This window comes from Rhyacophila brunnea, unplaced genomic scaffold, assembly GCF_057557595.1.
Source record: "Rhyacophila brunnea isolate RB1 unplaced genomic scaffold, BYU_Rbru_1.0 scaffold_11, whole genome shotgun sequence".
Taxonomy (NCBI): Eukaryota; Metazoa; Arthropoda; class Insecta; order Trichoptera; family Rhyacophilidae; genus Rhyacophila; species Rhyacophila brunnea.
In genome coordinates, this window is record NW_028232763.1 from 28,426,814 (window position 1) to 28,448,681 (window position 21,868).

Genomic DNA, 21,868 nt, shown 5'->3' on the forward strand with positions numbered 1-21,868 from the left:
ACAGTATTTACAACTAACGTGTTTGCCTATCGGAGATCTAAACATAGACAGAACATAGTGTCACTACTCGCAAGTGCAAGCAGAAGAGCAGGTAGGTACGAGTATCTAAGTGGTTCACCCGTCAGGCCTAGAAAAAAAATTCACATAACATATAACATAAACCAATGGAACACAATTAACTGTAAACGCTACTTGAAAGAAATAAGGAAGATTATGTTTAAATATTTATATCTTGAACCTGAATAATTTATAGTAGATACCTAAATAATGTATAAATCTAAGTATAATACCTACATTGAACTACGATTGCAGTGAGTAAAAAAACAATTTTAAATTTATTTATTTTTTTAACATATTGTGGATATTACAAATTATAAGTTTAAGACGTTCACAGCATGACATTTAGAAACAAAGATATATAAATATAACAGTATTACATAAAAAAAAGAGATAGATACGTAGATAAATTAGATAGGTACAAGCTAGGGGCGGCAGGTTATATGAAAGTATGGTGAAGCAGGCTAGTATGGTGAAAAAGTATGGTGAGGCGGGCTGATAATCAATTTGTGGCAAAATTTCCACGTTAACAGTATATTATACGGGTACGTTATAATGACCAAAGGAAATCCTCCGTGATACCCTGAAATTTTTTTTTCGCGTCGCTATTTCTCGTAAGTTGCCGGCAATTGTTGGCCTGCTTCATTCAGTTGTATGAGAAAGCCGATTCCTTGCCCCTCTTTTTATTTTATACTTCTATGGGTACAAGGAAGTACACCGGATGAGTTAAGCAGACCCTATTTTAATAATTTATAAAACAACGTCCACCTAAACTCATTCTCACGTAGGTGGAATATATCAACACCCGAAGCAATTTCGTTGAACATAGTTCTCGCCCTCCCAATTGGCATTACCAGTGGTAGGTTGGTTCTGCACCTTGGGAGAATAAACAACTAATGGTCTCTATTTCTAAGATAGTACAATCAACGTATATACAACCCGAAATCTGAATGCCTCGTTGGTCCAAAACTCTGGTAACAACCCCCTTACAACGTAATCCACGTTTTTAGTGCTATTAATTGTCCGATAGTTATTCGTACCCCTAATGTAATTCTATTAATACTAATAAATCTAACTATGTGCCTGTGTTTTCGTCACTTTTAGCCGGCTCGCACATCACAACTCGCCTTGTGTGCCTGACGGCCATAAATCAAAACTTCAGAGACTGCCGGCGAATGTTGCATGATCACAACCTCGCACATCTGCCTAGCGCTGCTAGCTCTAGCTCTGCCAAACGCGGCGACAGTCTGGAGAGAAATGGCCGATTGTGCAGCTGTGTGCATGCGCGGAGTCGATATTGGCCGGACATCGACATGCAGGCTTTGGCCAACGCAACTCGACGCATGTCGCAGAGTCGCAGTTGCATCGGCCAATCTGCGAAGCTCCATTTGATAACGTTTGTTTCTTGGTTTATGATGACGTCACATCGACGAATTCGTCGTAAGACGCATGCGGCGAGTTCTGATGTGCGAGCCCACTTACAGCTAATTAACCGTGTGATTCAAACCCTTACGAAAGTCTCTTCTACTCTAATCCCAACAATGAAGGACTACCTAAGCATCCTCACGCAGGATCCAGCAAGGAAGAGGTATCGGCATGTATTGAAAACATTTAGTAGTTTAATGATATCATTCTTTTAACAACATCGATATTTTTTGTAGGCTCTGTTGAATGTGTAATATATATTTCGTGGATAGACTAATTCGTCCCTGGTTCGTCCAAGTTAGTTACGATTGGAGACCGCTTTACGGCTTGCCGAAAATAACAAAAAAACTTATTCTCCACCTATTTTATTTTATGATATCAGGTTAAGTCGACTATAAGAAATATAGACGTCACACGATCCATGGCTATTTATTTATACGGAGACATTTCCTGTTTAGGCCAAGTACGCAAAATAATTTGGTGTTAGTACTTAATTTTTCTGACATGTCTCACGAATACACAATATAGGTACATGTGTAATATTATTTTTTGTATTTGGTAAATTTCTACAACAAGCAGTGGGGCGGTATCGCGTAAAACATAAAATGGGTAATTCGTAGGAAATACAAAAATAAGGGAAGGGAGTATCCATCATGGCGAGGGTAAAGAAGGTCTAATTTTCTAGTGTGGATAAATATTGGATAACCTTAAACGAGTGTGAAATAATATGATACGTTCACGTGTGCGGCAATTTATACGTATGCAGTTGGCCGTATCACAGTTCACTGTGAGATGCTGTATCGGAAATAGACAGTCATAGAGTATTGAGATCATAAGCATGTCTAAATAAAACACGAAATACGTAATAAAAACCAGAGGAATACAAAAGAACGACAGAAAAAGTAAGTAGGTAATACATATTATTTTAGTGTTATTTTTATTATCATTAAAATATAATTTAATAAGTTGTCTTGACCGCTCCAGTGGGTCTATTCTATACTTATCGAACACTAAATTTATAAATAGTATCAAACTTAGGGTAGGTTTGTATCAAAATATTAGCACTTATTGTAACAATTACACGAAGCCGGTTTTTATTGTTGCAATAAGTGCGATATTTTAACAGCAGCAAGATAGGTGCTGTTAAAATATAGCACTTATTGCAACAATAAAAACCGGCTTCGTGTAATTGTTACAATAAGTGCTAATATTTTGATACAAACCTACCCTAAGTTTGATAATATTTTTCACTTTATCACTTTAGCGGTCGATAAGCATAGAATAGACCCACAGGAAGATTTATTATTATTAGCATGGATACATGCTTTTGTCTTGATCTGCCGGGCGGATTCGTTACGAAAAATTAAGTCACAAAAGTAGCGCGGCTGCGAGACCCCAGTCGGCCGCGAACGGCGGTTCAGGAATGACGTGTAAACCCGCGCCCCGCAATTTATTTTATTTTCTTTCGAATTTCGACAACCAGCATTCAGAGAATTAGTAGGCAAAGCATGTTCCATGCTTAATAATTTTTGCCGTCAGGGGTTAAGTATTTCAATAATCGGTTTGTTTCAATCTATATTGTTATACTATGAAAACAACCATCACTTTATCTAAAGAACGCGCGTAAACGCGATACATTGATTGTCTAACAATTTCACATCGATTTATAAACAACCGCAAGCTTTTCCGGTTGAGTTTAACATATTATTTTCGAATAAATTTGATACTTCTTTATTCATACCTACTTTTAATACCTTTTTCAAAAATACTATTTTAGAAATTAAAAACGTGTCGATATAAGTTAATATTTATTTTTTACCAAGTTTTTCTTAGCTCGTAGTCTTGTTTGTCCGATAGTTGTTTATCCAGTACAAATCTTGCAATCGATTTTTAACTAACTTCCCGACTAGCTAGACATTTGAAACTTTTTGAATATATCAGAACATGATGCCAATGCATTCTTTTAATACTTTTAGCCATATTTAAGTAGAATTGAATTCATTTTCAGTTAATTCTGTTTTGTATGAAAAGTTATTTCGGTAGAAATCCGTAATATAATCCACTATTATTGGTTGCTAAGAGGGTGGTCCTAGCAACTAAATTATTAATATATACGTGCGGTACTATGGAAATCAAAATTACATTTCAGTATTCTATATTTGTTTGTTGCAAAATACCAAAAAAATGATTTGTTGATAATTACCTTATTTGTCCTAAATTATTAATACATAGAATTGTCAAGTTTATATGATTCAACATAAAGTTTAAAAACATGGTATATAAAAAGTTCTTTTTATCTTGTAATTATTCCTATATAGAATCAAGATTTGTTTCAGTAATAAAACCGTTTTAGATACATATTGATTATTTTAAATGTAAATTAGGTATCGGTAAAATATATTCAAGTGCATTTTTCATATTCACTCGCTAGATATAAGGTTACCTTTAAAAACTTTTGAAAGGAAAAACGTCATACGTGAAAATAGTTGAATAATTTTATATACGTAACAAGCTAAGTGACTTATTTATTTCACGTTGTTAGCGTATGGCCGTAAATAATAAATTAAATGTTTTGGTCTGACTTACAATAAAACATTTTATTTTTAATAGACACAATAATAATAAATTATTTACAGAAAAAAAAACTACAGTGACTTCTTGGCACATAATGTTATTTATTTATTATATTATGTGATATATTACCACTTTGGCTTGCGAAAATAATGTTTGTAGGTCAACCGCAAACACCACGTTATACTATACCGATATTACACAAACTGATAATTTTGCAAAAAAGAAAAAAAAAACAACAAAAATATAAATCAAACAGCGAAGCTCTACAAGATGTTACATCCGCTGATATTCGCTAAACGGCTATGAAAAACGATATGTTTTACTACTGCTCGAGAGAAAAAATATGTTGCTGCTAAAATATTTAGAAAATTTTATCGTGCTTTTTTTCTCGTGGAAAAGCTTCGTAGAGTACCGACAGCTTTTAACAAAAGCTTATGTGAAGTAATAAAACAGAATAGTAAAAAAATGACACCGATCGTATTACTTCATACTTTTATTATCTTAGTGTTTTCAGTACATTATGTTTATGACGTTGTAATGTTTACATTCCGTCAGCATCATCATCATCATCGAAAAGTAAACATTTCATGCTCATCTGTATTTTTGTAAGCGGCCTCCGATGCCTGAGCCTTAAGGTGATGTCTCTAGGTAAAGTTGTTATCGAAAAATAGCTAGAAAAGTTTATTAATCGGTAAATATATATTCAAAAGTAATGAGAAAAATAAAATAAAAAATTAAGATGTATCGTGGAGTTCTATATACCAAAAATACGTGTCAAATTCGGTACATTTCTATCGGGTGGTAAGAATGAATGACATAAGATTTATTATCAAAATTACGATAAAAATGTACGTAAATCTATTACCTAGGGAAACGCTAAACGTTAATTGGAATTTATTATATCCTTATATCTTTTTTTTTCAAATTTAAAAAACATCGATTTAGAGGTTAGAAAGCATGCAATTAAAATCGAAACATCTCGGTTCAGACTTAATTTATCGCAAAAAACGATTAGCGTTTCTATTAAAAATATTATTTAATAATTTTTAGGCTAGTTATTTAAATTTAATCTTGTATTTTTGTATATTAACGAATCGATTGTAAATAAAATGAATATTTGACAAGACTTTATCGACATATGCTGCTAACGCGGAAATAAATCGAACTATTTTTGAAACAGTACTTGCATAGATTAAAAAATACATACACACACACATACATTGAAAATAAAGGTTCGCCAGGTACGAAGACAAAAACTGTGTTAATTCTGCTGTCAATAATTTTTGTTTGCGATATTGCAGCATATGTCAATGGACTACATATATCAACCTCCACTTTCTGAAATAGTGTTGTGTAATTATTTCAGATATTTATTACTGTTTTGACGTACCTACCTTTTATAAAGCGATTTTAAAATAAATATAGTTTCATAATAATATAAAGAAAGCATACGAGCGAAAATGCCTAAGATACTTCTGACACACATCAAATTTAATCTTTGTCTAGTAACTGTACAATTTATCCATATTTATGTTAAGTGTTTAAAATGTTATAAGTAAAAAAAAAATCGTCTATTCACGTGGTAGTCGCGAAAATTATGAACAATATACAATGTTAAAAATAATAAGAATTGTTAAAATTTCTAGTCACAATATTATTCAAAGACAAATTAACCCGATCAAAACAGCCTCGACAAACTTCCACTTCACTAACTTTTGTTCTATATGTTTATCCTGGATACAGCGGCAAACACATTTTGAAAATAGCCGATATACTGGATTATTTGTTAGTTTGGGTTAGTTTAAGTTAGATTAGGTAATCCTAACAAATAATCCAGTATATAGGCTATTTTCAAAATGTCTTTGCCGCTGTATCCAGGATAACCGACTTGTACCCTAACTTTAATTACATACATACTATTGTACTATATTTGGGCCATCAAACGTTCATTCCTGTCTACGGCCTTAAAATTATTATCTACGTGCCTATATAACTGTATGCCGTCCTGTCAAAAAGTGGAGGTTGATAATTTAGTATGTAGAAAATAGAAGTTATTATTAGTCTCCATAAAATATAGGGTAAACAATTCAGTGAATGAACACATAAGAGGTGAATTTGAAAATAAATTAAATTAAAAACGATTAAATGAACTAAGAAAATTATAACAATAGGTAGGTACAATAAATTGTGTATAACCGTGGTATTACTAATTTTATGCCGTGATGCTTTGATAGTTAAACTTTTCATAATATTTGGATCACTATTTAGTTGCTCATTTATCTGCTACATCATAAAGTCGTAAATATTGTTTTTTTATGAAGCAATCATAAATACAAAAAATTAAGATCTACTTTTCAATCATAGTAGATACCTAGGAATATGGTATAGGTGTTGATAATTTTTAATTATTTATTCGAGATCTTCAGGGAATTACAAAAGTCCACACCTAGAAACCACTGGGCCAATAAGGTTTCTTTTTATATCTCCAAATCCATTTCACTTACACATTTATAGGTAAAATAAATAAAACTATCTTTTATTTTATCTTGCACTATTCTTTAAAATCGACATTAGATTTTTTCAAAGAAATAACGTTCTGTCTTTTTCTTAGAATATTATGTAATCAGTGGTGCACTTACTTCAAATTCAAAATTTTTTTCTTACGTTTTACAATTTTTTTTTTAATTTGTCACTTATTTTGTCCTTGGGTTTGCTTATCAAGATTTGTTCGCATGTTTATTTACGTTTTTTCTTACCTCCAACTTCTTTTTTATTCAATTCGTTGCGTGTCTTACTTTATTCTTATCTCAGATATAGTTAGTTAGTTAATACAAACCGTCCACTCTGTGGAGGCCCATATGAACCCATTAGGATCGGACATGGTTGAAACGAAATGAATTGGGATGTCTATATAATATCGACATTGTCATAATTATAACTACAGTCGAACTCGGTTATTACAATCTCGGACATAGCGAGATCTCGGATGTAATGAGGAAACAGTCGTTGACATTTGGTATATGATTTTCTCCTTACATTTTTATTCACTGTTATAACGAGATACTTATCGGATATACCGAGCTAAAATACTGGTAATGTGTTGATCGTTTAAAGACATTTCGACCCTAAGCAATAAAATCCGATCGGACAGGATGCCGCCGGGGACAGATTACGTTTATGACACTAGTTAAGTGTCTAATTGTTGTTTTCGCCGACAATAAAAATACCTATTCTCTGATATAACGAGTACCGCTTATAACGAGCACATTCAGCCGGTCCAACCTTCCTAGTAATAACCAAGTACAACTGTATATTCCTTATTTTGTTTAATAATAATTCGAATGGCATTTGTTTTGCTATTCATTTCATATCATTCTTTTATTCCACCTCTAGTAGAAATTCGATGTAATTGTCAATTGTACAAGATTAAACTCAATCTTATAAACATTTGTACTTAAATGTTCATTTACTACTATAAATGAATTTTACTGCAGAAAAATATTTATATTAATTCGTATTGACAACGTAAAAAAATCTGGTTCATTGACTGGACAGGATACCCTTGTATTGCCACTGTAAAAAAAACTACGGTAAACAAAATGTAAAAATCATAAACACTTTAAATCAAATCAAATAGATATGTTAGAATTGTAAATATTTGATGGGGAAAATATTAATTGTAAATATTTTTACATAGGTAAGTAAATATATAATAAATTTAAATGCATTTTTATCAAGCTTATGATTTTTAATATTATTATTATATTTTATTTTATATTTTATTGCCATCTGGTTGCGATCGACGAAAGTTTTTAGTAACACATTTTTAGAAATTCATGGTAGATGCCTGTAGATGCCTTTAGATGGCGTTGAAGTCACATTTGATCGTAAATTGAGGCAAAGAATTCGCCTTAAGGCTATACCTCAGCTGAGGCATGGTCTAAAAATATCGTGACTAGACGATGCGTGCATTGCGGGTCGCGGGTGTAAATGACGCGAGCCGAACGAAATATAATTTGTCATGAAAATTCAACATGCGACCTTTTTATGTTATGTTTATTATTATATTCGTAATAATAATAGTATATTTATTGACATGTTTTCTTTTTCAAGTAGGTACATGCGGAACGTTTTTTAGTCATCTTTACACGATTTAAGAATATATTCATCCGACTCCATCACAAAAGAAATTTACGTGCGAATAGGTCGACTATCCCTCTCCGAATGGCAACGTGACCAAAATTTCGTTCCACATAGTGTTGAAAATTATTTGCCGTTTCACTGGCGGGTATAGTGAGAACCGATGCACTGACTGATGAGAGCTACCACGATAAAAAAAAACTTAAAACAATAATTTTTATTTGATAACAGTGGTGACATATAATAAATAATATTAGAGGATGTATAAGTAAGTCATTATTTGAGTTGATATTTAAGTTTTAGAGATTTTGTTATGCTAATATTTTAATATTTTATACTACATTTACGACCATCTTTTAAAAAAATCGGTATAATTTAATAATTAATTATATGACTACATAATTTAAACTGATAAAAATAATAAATAATAAAAATGGCCTCGACCCTTTCCCGGCTTCCCCCGTCGCCTGATGAGGTTAGTGTGATAAAAGGTATTATGTGTTACCCATAAAGCAAAATGACCGACATATGCAATTATTTGATATATTTACATTAAGCGTAATGCTTATTCTTGAATAGTATTTATTTTGCTACTACGTTTTTTTATACAATGCTTGAATTTCCCCTCAAAATAAAACATTCGCGTGCCATAGGTTCGCCATCACTGCACTAGCTTATTGAAAAAACGTTTATCTACTGAATTCTACATTGAAATATATTAGTAGATATATCAATTATTCTTTAGTCAAGACTTAATAATAATATTACACAAGTTATAGGTTCGCCTTCGCATTTATTTGTAATATTTATAACTGCTACTGAAAAATACCGAAAATCCACGTAAACATCTTGTTCCGATTGGGATTTGAACCCACACAATGTACTCAATCCGGCAAGGATAAATGCACGTGGATTTGAATCCCATTCGTTCCTTTAGTAAGTAACTATTCTGAGGCTGTTGCGCCAAGGTGTTTGAAACTTCCTGATCAAACCTCATACTAAATACGCTTCAAGCGAAACCGCCACTGTGGAGGACTATCGTAATTCGTAACATGTGGTAGTATAGATAGTCAATTGTGTTTTTTGAATTTATAATATTTCTCGTTTCCCACATGACGCAGCATACATAATAAATGCCTCAAAATTGCCATTGTTTGATAAAATCAATATAATTATATTATGTATATTGTTAACATATAATTTAAGCGTAATAAAAAACCGTTTTATGAAGTTTTGTTAGAAGAAACAGTTTAATCATACCAAGCCAGTGTGTCTCATGTCCAAGTTTGCCGAAAATCAGTTAAATACCTACATGTTTTGTAGATAAGCTCTCATATATTATATTCTTTCAAATCAAATCCACGTTTAGATCTCTTGAAGACAGCGGTAGCGGAACTAACAATACAATAGTTACGGGGGTAGCTATTCAATTTGACAACATAATTCAAAAATGCATAAAAATTATTTATCAACAGTGTCTATGATAAAAATCATATATATCCAATCACGTTGGCGCTAAAAGCTCCTTTTTAATTGGCTCTACAATGCCGCTTTATGAAAAGGTTCCTTTATAGATTTTTGTTTTTACGAAAAATGTATACATTTGCTCAAGCTATTACATCCCTGCTCTGGATAGTAACACATTAAAAAACAAACATGACAATTTGAAAGAGCTGGGATTCTATCCCGGGACCTACCAAAGCTACTTTGATAATCTAAAACCTAAACGGTACACTGTCCCTGGTTTTGAAGCGTAAAATAATACATTTTAGGGACTTCTGTTTAAATCGAAGCTTCCCTGCGATAACATCTATAGTCTCTTTCATTAGTGCACTTAATCCTGGAAGCAGGGCTCGAAATGGACTGGAATGCATCAGAGCACAGTTCCGTTTGTGAAATCTCCATGATTATGACTCTGTGTCATGGAAAAGTTTAATGTTGTATTTTAATTCGTGAATATTATTAAAAAATCTATATTTGTAGCTGTCAGTATATTATTGATCAAATATCTATTTTTAATGTATCAAATTATTCGACCGGAATAATATATTCCCAGCGACTCATATTCCAGTAAACAACTTATTACATGTATCAGCAGATTAGATGGCGATATGAAATACGCTATCGCAATGGAAAATCAGTCTAATATCCACTTCCATAGTATCATATAATATTATGACTGTAATAATAAATAAAATTCACTGCTACTCGTATTTAAACCGATGACTCGTTAAATATAATTATGTACTAGAATATAATGTTTAGGTATTACTTTTGACTGTATAAATTATGAATACTGATTTATCAAAATTTCACTCGAATATACGTTCCCAGTCTGTTACCATCGCAGTCTCTATATCGCTTCGCCCAACATCTGATTGTACCGAGATGCGGACCTCGGATCCGTACCTATCATAAGTTTAGTATTGTAACATAACTGCTGTAACATACTATTGTACCAACCGTTACGCCTAATAAAACTCGCTCCTGCATACATCTTCGACTTCTTCATCATCATCCTCAACACCATATGACCTACGACACATCGACGACTCCCAAATGCAAAGCGATAAACCACACATCGAACCCCAAATATTTATGACGTCTCGTATGCTACGTTTTCGCCTGCGGCACTAACAACTTTTGCATGCCGCAAATTTAAATACTGTTATGCCATTTGACTATATGTGCTAGGTATAGCTAGATATAACGGCAAAATCTTAGACACTTACATGTTTTTATACAAATATGATAATATTTTTGAATCATTTATTAAATGAAATTCGAGCGATACTATAAGTAAAATCAACAATTTTGTAAAGTGTCAAATACATATTATATTGATGGATGTAATAATCTCTTAGTAGTATTATTATGCAATTGTTAAATGTTAATTATACCTACACCTAAAATTGAATTCGTCTATGCACACCAAAAACCTGAAATTCGCAAAATCATGAAGTCCATTAACATTAATGGCCAAATCTTAAATACCGTTATCCTGGAAACATTAATTTTGGACTAATATACAATAGGTTTCATAGGAACGCATTGTTTTTTGAAGCAATCAGCATCATAAATACATACAACTAAACTTATTCGTAACATTTTAAAAATGACTAATTACGTTTCATTTTTTCTGTCACGAGGTATTTTCTTTGAATACAAACATTCTTTGTTCTAAAAAAACAGGGGTCGCAACCCTTGCCTAATTTGACTAGAATATTGCAGCGATCGCCAAACACAATAGCTCTGAATTGTCATTGAAATAGCAAACTTTTCAGACGCCCAGAGCGTTAGTGGCAGACGCAATCCTTATTCTTTGTTTCACGGCGCGGCGCCTTCATCAGCTACTACTAGCTACCGACCGCATGCTATGGTCTCCGGAAAATTCTCCACAATGAGAGAGAGTAAAACAAACGGACCTAATTATGAAATGCAGCTGTTATGGCCGCTATTGTAATGAAGTGAGGACAGGGGGATAGCATTGGTGCACAAAAGAAAATAGCGTAAAGTTATATTATATATATATTATATAAGAGTCATCGAGTCACAAAACCCTCTCTGACTATATTTTTTACTTAAAATATACAAAAAACTATTTTATTTCGATGATTATAAACGATTATATAATTCGTCACCTCAATACTACAACCAGATAACTTCATTTTCACGGTGAGATAGCTATTGAATATGATTCCACATTTCCTTCTCTACAAAACGATAAAACTAGGTACCTACCTAAATCAGAAGTTAATGGGAACTGTATTAATTGTGTTATTATGTTTGAAAATATTAAATAACTTTAAAACCATAATTAATACATTAAATAAATAAAGGAATATAATACCTACTATATTTTTTATACAATTGAACATTATTTAATTATTGTTCCCAATTAGACAAACATAATTTTCCATTTCTATTATAAATAAAAATTATAGCCTAGATTTATGTTGATCATGTTAAGTTTAAATTTTATTTTCCCAACATTATATACTTCATGGCAGTGGTTTCCTAACTTAAAAAAATCTAAACTTGACGCCTCCCCCTCCTTTATTTCATCAAATAATACATTTACATACTTAATACTTTTTAAATAGTCAACAATGTACCTACTAATACAAAAATGAAAAAAAACTTATAAAAATAAACAAGGTTTTACATACACGGGAATTATCATTTAAGTACCTATTTCAAATTTCTTTTTTTTACATACCGTGAACATTACAAATATAAGACGTTCACAACATGACATTTAAAAACAATCAAACAGTGTAAAAAATAAATAAATATATGCAGTATCACAAAAACAATATGAAAAGTAAAGTGAAAGGTACAAAATTATAAAAATATCAATCATCATAATAGGTATCACGTAAAATTGCAACGCACAACCACATATTTAAAATATTTAACAGCCCTGAAACAAAGCAGCCGACTTTTTTTACTACAAATGAAATAATGTGAAAAGTGCATTAGCAAACTAATCAAGAACTCAGTAAATAGATATATCTGGCGCAGAAATCATTTAAAAGTGGAAACATGGCAAACTTCTTTTTTCCAAAGCTCCATTTTTTTATAAAAGCATTGACTTTGTCTTTTTTAAATCAGTGAATGCATTAGTGGTCCTTGCATTGATTTATTCACTCATTTTTTTTAAATTTTAACTAATTTTGAGGTATTATAAAATTAGTCTCCATATTTACAGACAGGTTTACTTAGGTTAGGACTGCAAACCTGTGGCTACAATAATTGTGTTAAACTTTTCGCGCCTCCCTTAGCAACCCTCCGCGCCTCCTATTTTGGAAATCGCTGCTTTATGGTATCAAACACTAAAAAATATGTTTTTAATTGAACTGACGTTTACGTGGTAGAACTCTATTATAATGGTTTTGAAACAAAGTTGTTTTGGTTAATTCTACTTTAATTGGGTTAATTTAGTTGACAACTCTTTCGGGCTATCCATCTTCGGAACGGTCGACCAGAAAAATAATTTATTTTGAAGAATCCGATATCTTACTAGGAAATTTCGACAGACATGGTTAAAAACGACACGTCCGATGAATCTCAAAGATTGTCGTGAAGAATTTTTCATAGTACAGTGAATGGAAAGATCTTTCAAAATAACATATTATGTTAATGCAAATATTAGTTACGATTTCAGACACAATAATTTGATATAGATAATGTAAAGAGCGGCGATGGTTTCTCATAGTATATTTATTTCATTATAATGGAATAATAAATTGAGATATATTGTTCACAAAATTTGTTCATCAATGTATCTCTTTCTTAGTATACATATCTTGTAACAAAAAAATATTATTATTGAAGATGACAGTGACAACATATGATTATATCATCGATATATTTTTTGCGTAAAAGAACATAATATTATATATTTTTATTGAAAGATTCTGTTATGCTTTTGAGTAATATTGTATACTGAATACTACATTTGAAATAAATACACACCTTTTAAAGATTTTAGTATGGTTTAATATATGTATTACTAATTTGAACTATTTCGAGGCCTCCTTTTAAATCTTCTGACAAATCGATTGCGTTATCTGCATCAAAGAAATTTGCCACTGAATTTTGGGCAATTTTATAACACAATGTAATATCTGTGGGAAATAAATTATGGTATTTATAATGCCGTAACTCTTTGGTTTCATCAATAAAATAAATAAATCATGTTGTTGAAAAAATTGTACCGTCCATATAGTTATATTATCGGCTATATGTAAGTAATAAAAATATTAACAATTACTTTTCAAAGTGTTTAAGTAAAATGCTATCCGTTGTAATTATGTGGATATAATCTCATACGAATGTAAATTAAGTAACAGGGTGACCATTCCTGTGTACGTCCATGGAATTGGGTGAAAACTTTAGCAATTATACTTAGGCGGTGTGCAATGGTACAGGGGACAGGAGACGCGATTGTTTCGCGCAAGCTGGCCGTGGAACTTTGCTATTCATGAGTTCACGACGCAATTTTTAATTGTACCACTGTGGCTCAGGCTTGGTAGAAACAGAGTCTAAGGTATTCTAATCTGAAGATGCATTTGTGCAGTGGTAATCTGTGTAAGCAAACAATAATGGATTAAGTAAACACGAATAAATACTGAATGGTTTTTAAACAAAGTTTTTTGTTGTTGTTAAAACAATGTTGACAGCAATTTTTAGACATATACCCATCATCGAAACTACCAAAAGTCAACTATGGCTAAAATTTAACTGTCACCTAATTATATAGTCAGTCCCCTGGGTTTCAAAATATTTGGACCGTGGAGAGCCTCTGATTTGAAGTCAGTGGTTGAAATCGTTCATCGCTTGACTGATAAAACAGGTGAGTGCCGTTCAACTGCATACTGAGACAGCGAATAAGCATAGAGATCCAAAATGGTAATGCAGTTTTATTATTAGCTTATAATGAAAAATGATCTAATCTTTTTCTACCATTAATATATTATTAGTGGTACAAAAAATAATATGTACCTACCTGTTTATTTATATAAATTATGTAGGCAGTAAAATTTCTCCGAATCGACGATAATTGCAATCTTTCTACGCATTCAAAATCTTAGCAAATACGTAAATGACGTCACAAATAATATTCCAGATTGTATGGGTAAAGGAAGACGTTTTCTGAGAAGCCTATGGTTACCGGAAAATTACAAATAAAAACAGTATGTGGTTGGGCCAATTATGGTCGCCCTCTTCCCTATATTTCCCTCCTACCTTAAATCCTCAGTATTGTCGAGAGACCAGGCGCTATGCAGTTGTGAGCTAGTAGTCGATCGATTATTGGTATAAAAACAGTCATTCATCGACCGTGCGCTTACAAACACTTACCTCCTAAAACACCTTTGAACAACAAGTGCCGCGCACCGGGTGACCCAACAAACAATACCGCGCATGTGCAACTAGACCACGGAGCAATATCATCAACAGCATAACATAACCCCCTCTCCCCTAGCATCTACATCCACCATCACAATCATTCCGTCAAAATCAATTACAGTCCACTATAAAAAGCGCAACCAGTATTTTTGAAAGAAAATGTAAGTACTACATTGTGGTATTATAATAAAAATCTATCGACAGCGATTTTATCTTTTTGAGATTTGGTCTGTATACTGCGATTGATTAACGTCTAATTTGGTTTATATACATTTATTTTACGCGCTTTTTGCGTCAATAAAATTATGTAAATGAAACAAAATTCAACTTCAAGTCCCTTAAGTATGACTATCAAAGCACTTTTTTCCAGTTACCCTATCCTATCTCCCTCTAAAGAGTCTAAAAGGCACTCTTCGCCACTATTACATACAGAATACAGAAAATAAATACGCTACTATAAAAATACACTGTGCATATTATAGCAATGTGCTTTTTCATTTTACAAAGTTCTGCTATCTACATAATTATGAATACGAAGACTACTCAATACTTTATGTATTCCGGTATCAATTTAATAATACTAATTATAAATTCAAATTTCTTGCAACCAGTTGTTGCAGTATGGGTTCACTTAAAACTGTAATTGCTCCATTTATTCTACAATTCAAACTTTCCTCTCTGTCATTATTGAAAGAGTATTACCAGAGGACATTGTACAAGTCCTTCTTTTGACGTAGTTATTTCTGTTTCCAATTTACTTTAACTGTACATTTATACTTCCTTTCCTTCTTTTGCGAGAAACTTAATAGTACAATAATTCATTATTATTATGAATTCCTTGGTAAATTGAGAATGTTATTTTTTTTTTGTTTGAAGAAGTAGTTTTCTCTTATAAATTAATATGTACAGTCCTACAGGTGTAAACTATTGAATATTAAAACCATTTAATATTAAAATCAAATGATTTATGAATTTTAAAACTTTTAAATACTTAGGTAACAAAAATTAAGTGCCTACTAAATAGACAACATTCTAGTAAGCTATACCATCAAGTATTAATACCTTATTTGAATTAACATCAGTTATTAAAAATGTGTATAGTTTTGTATCTGTTCTTTGTATGCATTGCTACTCGGAATTCAACCATATCGTTACATATATGTAATAACATTGCATAAAAAATGTAAATAATTTATGTTTTGTATTATTCCATTTGAGTCGTTTTGTGATCCAAATTTCAACTTGGGACATCTTTAAACACCTCATGTTGCCGTATTTAAAATAATTCCAGTGTTGCAAAGTGTGAAATATAATATTTTCATTGGATTTTAGAACAAAAATTTAATATTAAAAAAAAACATCCGGAGCAGTGAAGCACTACAGTTTTTCAGTGCTCCGGCTCTGCTCCTGTTCCAGGTAAAACCCCATTGCTCCACTGCTCCGTGCTCCCGCTCCGAGCTCCGCTCCAAATCTCTGGTTATTAGTAACATATACAAGCTAATACAAAACTCCCGAACATTCCAAGTAAAGAGATCTTTAATTTTGCCTGTATGACGCCGTAAATTTTCTAAATGCAACAAAATCGGCCTTTGTGGCGACCAGGTCGGACGGTCCGATGGGCCCAACAGCTGGTTGAACCGACTTGAGCAGCTCTTTCCTTTCCATACACATTTAAGGACATTCCCGGTAAATGTGGGTAACAAGTCCAAGCTCAAAGAGCCGGCCAGAGAACCCACCATGTCCAGGTTATCTCCATTTGCCATTTGATATTTGAAGATAAACATATGTGTGCCTGCCTTTGGTAGAGGCATCCCATTTTTTCTGCAAGGTCTTTAACACTGCATCCAGCAATTATTGAACACAACAAAAATATGAAATAGTAGGTAGGTAAACACTAGTTAAGCTAAGTAAAGCGGCATAGTTGGAATGCAAGTGACGATTGGGCGCCATTTGTTATAAATTGCGTAGGTATCGAGTTGAACGTTGCACCAGCTATTCCCATTCGGATAATAAGATCGCTGTGCGTGTACTTGGAAATCTAATATTAAGATTCGAAGACAAGTGATTACACAACGGATTAAACAGCTTCGCAGCACATTGAAATATCTAAGGTGAAGAAGCGATCTTAAATTTTGCCCGGTCACATGCTATGCTTATACCAGGGGAGTTCCACTCAATCTGGTTTCCATTTTTTTCAAAATAATGGAGTCCAATGTCCTAAGACCTAGAAGTGGAATTATGGATTCTTGGAGAGAAGAAAAGATTATGTAAAATCATTTAGGTGGCTGTATTCGTATTATGGCACCATGTCATTTTTACATGTGAGCGTACTGACTAGGTGCAACCCTAAAAGAGCATTAAGAAAAAACGCTTATGACAAACCGTTAGTAATTGAGGTAGACAAAGTGTTATTTTCAAATCTCCACGAAAATTTATTCCGACCACATAGCTTGCAAAAAATGTTGGCCCAGGTCCACAAAAAGCCACGCGGTGCAGTTTTTAAGCACACACATGTTTAAAAAGAGCTAATGTATAATTTTACGTTATTTTCCCTCGCCTAATCCGACAGTGTTATAATTTTCCAGTTTTATGTTGAGCTAATTTAACATGCAGGTTTTTAAACACAATGTTCATCCAAATATACCTAAGTATCAGTGGCGAAGACTCCACACTAGGCGATTATTTAAAGCCTACCTTCTTAAGAAAAATATTTTTTAATTGCATATTGAATTATTTATATACTTAATCACTTCATTATTAATTTATGTTATATAAAAATAATTTATTTTGCCAACGAGAGATGTCGTATATGTAAGAATCTATTACAGTATTACACAGTTTACAAAACAACTGCAAAGGTATTAAAAAATATATCACAGCACGCCGTAAATAAATAATAAACGCTGCGACGTCTCGACGTAAATAAATCTCCGATTATGTGTGAAATAATTCTGAATTTTTTTCGTATGGACTTTACGTCTCGTAACCTCAGCAAGTCTGCTGATTTGTACGAAATAAGGTAAGCTCCTATCGCAGAGCCTAAAACATTCGCGCATAATAATGTTGTCACGACTGCACACTTTGTCCAAAATCATTAATAATTAGATAATTTAAAAAATAATTTCAACGGCGTTTAATCGAATATTAATAAATAAGTAAGTATAGATTGTTTTTATAAATAAAAATAATTTTTATCTAATGATTTTTGATGGGTATACGTGTTTTGAAAAATACGTAATTTAAACACATCGCTCATTTTTATGTCGTCAATGAGTTTTTGAAGTTTCATTGAATTAGTGTGTCGTTGTCATTTACTACTGTGTACCTATTCATTAATATCGTACTATTCTCGTAAGTATACCTGACAAGTGTGCTCTTTTTTATCAGATCTCCACAGCTTACCTCTTTCCAAAAGTCACCCATATATACATACAAAATACTTTATTAATAGTAAATTATACTAAAATATCAGGTAAGAGTTTTTGTTTTTTTGTTTCGTTCAATAATTACACTTAACTAGGATTAGTAAAAATAGCCCCATGATTTTTTTTTTCGACTTTTCTTTTCAAAATAGCATACACACTGCTTTTCATCTATAGTTATATTTATTGTTGCTATATAAAGGGAATAACAATTAGGTTACGTTTGATAAAAAAATATACGTGTGTTTTTAAGCTAAATAATAGTAGATTAATATAAATAATATAATAAATACATAGTAAGTCAAAATATTGAATTTAACTAAATATATAATAATATAATGATGTGTTTGGAAATAAAAGCGGTAGTTTTCATTTTCATAAAATTACGGCAAATCATTAAAAAACATATTTCTTTATTTCAGGTATAATATCTGAAATTTTACCATATAAAAATAACATTTTCAGAAACTATACATATGCATTTTTTTAATTTGCCACTAAAACCACTTAAAAGCACACTAAAACCAAAAATTCTTAATTATTAACATAAAACAAAAATATAATGCAATAAACACTTTGATATAATATCACCACACAAATAATTTTGATTGATCAATATTTAATTACATAATACATTTTATTGATAATTCCTTAATAAAATTTACAATATAATAATACATTATTACCACTTGATGGACAATCGAGCAAATAGAATTAATTCTAGCAAAATTATGTATGAGTCAAACGTAAATAAATTATAAAAATAAATAATAAATAATGCACAATCTATGAAGTTATTTTAAATAAATAAGACAATCCCGAAAATTATACAGGATACAATAACTAGGATTTCCTGTTCATCCAACTTTTTCGATTTTTCATTCAAATGTAGGATTTTAAAATTTTTAATGGTAATAAAAGAATGAGTATTCAAAAATAAATGATTGCCAACATTATACTAAAGTTTTGTTTCTAGAGCTGCTCTCTCATACAATATAATATTATCACTTTGCCCGGGGGCAATTGCATGGTACTTAACATAATACCTAAAATAATACAGAATTCAGTTGAGATGAAGATCGTTTATATAAATAAAAAGCTTCAGTGGTTCGATAGGTTTTAACTAACTGCAGATAACTCCAATATCGTTAAAGCTTACTTCATTGCAATCTCTTGAGGATTTCGACTGCATTTTTCGCGAGAACATTTTATTTCTTCGCGCCTCTGAAGGAAAACTATGTATGAATACAGTGTGATCAGAAAAACGACAGACACCATTTTGATCAGATATAATATATACAACATTCTCAGAGAGATTTACGACTTCTATAATTTTTAAACAATTAATAAACAAAAATTTCTAAATAACTCACTATGGTCTCACGTGTAGTAGAATACATACAATATTACAATGGCGAAGACTGATAGATTTATTAACTTGAATTTGAATATTTATTTGTGCCAAAACCGTCAAAAGCAATAAAAATAATCTGTTAAAGGTGGATGACAAGCCAATATCCACACAGTATGAGCACATGCACTGACCGATAAGCAGCGTTTGGAGCTATACTTTGTATGGGCGATGTTGAAACCTGGTCGCCAAAGGCTATATCGATGTAGTCACGAAAATTGTTTTCGTCGTGCTTTCTTATAAGTAGGGTTTGGCAAGACGCGATCGGGCGTAATATGGTCTGTAATATCGATGTTTTAAAAAAATTGTTAGTAGTAATCGCACATACAAAATCATCTCGACTAAGATATCGTCCTAAATCAAAATTACCTGAAATGTTGCAATTCTCTTCCGCGCACACAGGCGGAACCATGTCGCGACAGTGACGTCACGTGGTTAAACGAATGAAAAATCAGCATCAGTGCATGAGCCAGCGCAACATTTTACTATTCTACCTGCGGCCCATTTCGAATAAAAATTATTACATGTGACAAGCAGGTCTTTTTGTATACCAAAAATGTCGCACCGACGATGAGTGTGGTAGTACATTAAATTATATATGTCTTATATATAAAAAAAATACATCGACAAATTCGTCGTGTTGCAGTCGAGACGACTTTGTATGTGCGACCAGGTTTAGTGTTCCCTGATCAATAACTTTAAAGTATTTCCAATGCTAGAAAAAATTTAACTCCAATGCAAAATAAAATCACTTCACCATAATATTATGTAATGATTTATTTTCTGAAGGGAGTTTTTTTTTGTTTTTGGACACAGGAACAAATATACTTAATAGAATAATAATATCCCAAAAAACATCAACAAAATGAAATCTCCGGAAACCCGAAGATTCCGGTATCGGTTTGGAGTTTTCATGATTTAAAACGAAGGGTTCCATTTCCAAAATAATTAAGGGATTGTCAGGGCTACAGGGTTCGCTTTTTTTCTTAAATATTATTAATGTTTATTTTATCAATTTAGGCTTTCGTGATCCATCGACAAATATCGATCGTTCCAAGTCGCTTTGCATTATTATTCAGAATGTTATATTATTTAATAGGTAATAGTAATAATATATGAAATAATCTTTGCTGTGAATAATTTGATGACAATAAAATATTTATTCAACTTTCCTTTGACTTTTGACATATTATTTCCACAAAAAAAATCTTAATTTGTGGCGGGGGGGAAATTTTGGGTTGTCTGTTTCCCTTGGAGCGTCCCTGGTTGCCATTCTAGTACACTGAGTTGTCAATAAGTATACATATATCTACGTATATTTAATTTACTTAAATATTTAGTTCAATAAATATTTGCTGTACGCACTATAGTTTAAATTTAAGTAGTTATATAGTAGCAAATACGTACTGTTTGCTAGCTTTTTGAGGTGTTCGTGTCGCGTTAAAGTTTCGCAATAAAAAGACAGAAGCATCCCACCGGAGCCTGGAACATAATTCGTACAGAAGTTCAAGTTTACTTACGTCAAAATTGCTTCAAGCCCTCTCATCCTATGTTTGAAAACTAAACTGGGCTATAACTGTTAACTGTTTACTCTACTATATTCTCATAATTATATCGTCATACCGTCAGTAAAAATACAGTTAACTCTAGATTATCCGGGCTAATGATGAGGACGGGTGACACGGATAATCTAAGAACGCGAATATTAATTTAAAAAATATATAAACTATTAGTAACCAGGGTAAACTAAGCTTATTCCGTGATGCTAAGGTTTATTAGGGTTGTCAATAGAAAAATGTACTTTTTTATACATCTTTGATAACAATTTTGATGTTAAGGAAATTAATTATTGACATAGATAACAGTGAAATTTCAAATGTGTTTAGCAAAAGAGTTATTGAGATATGAAAATGGTCGTAAATATTGA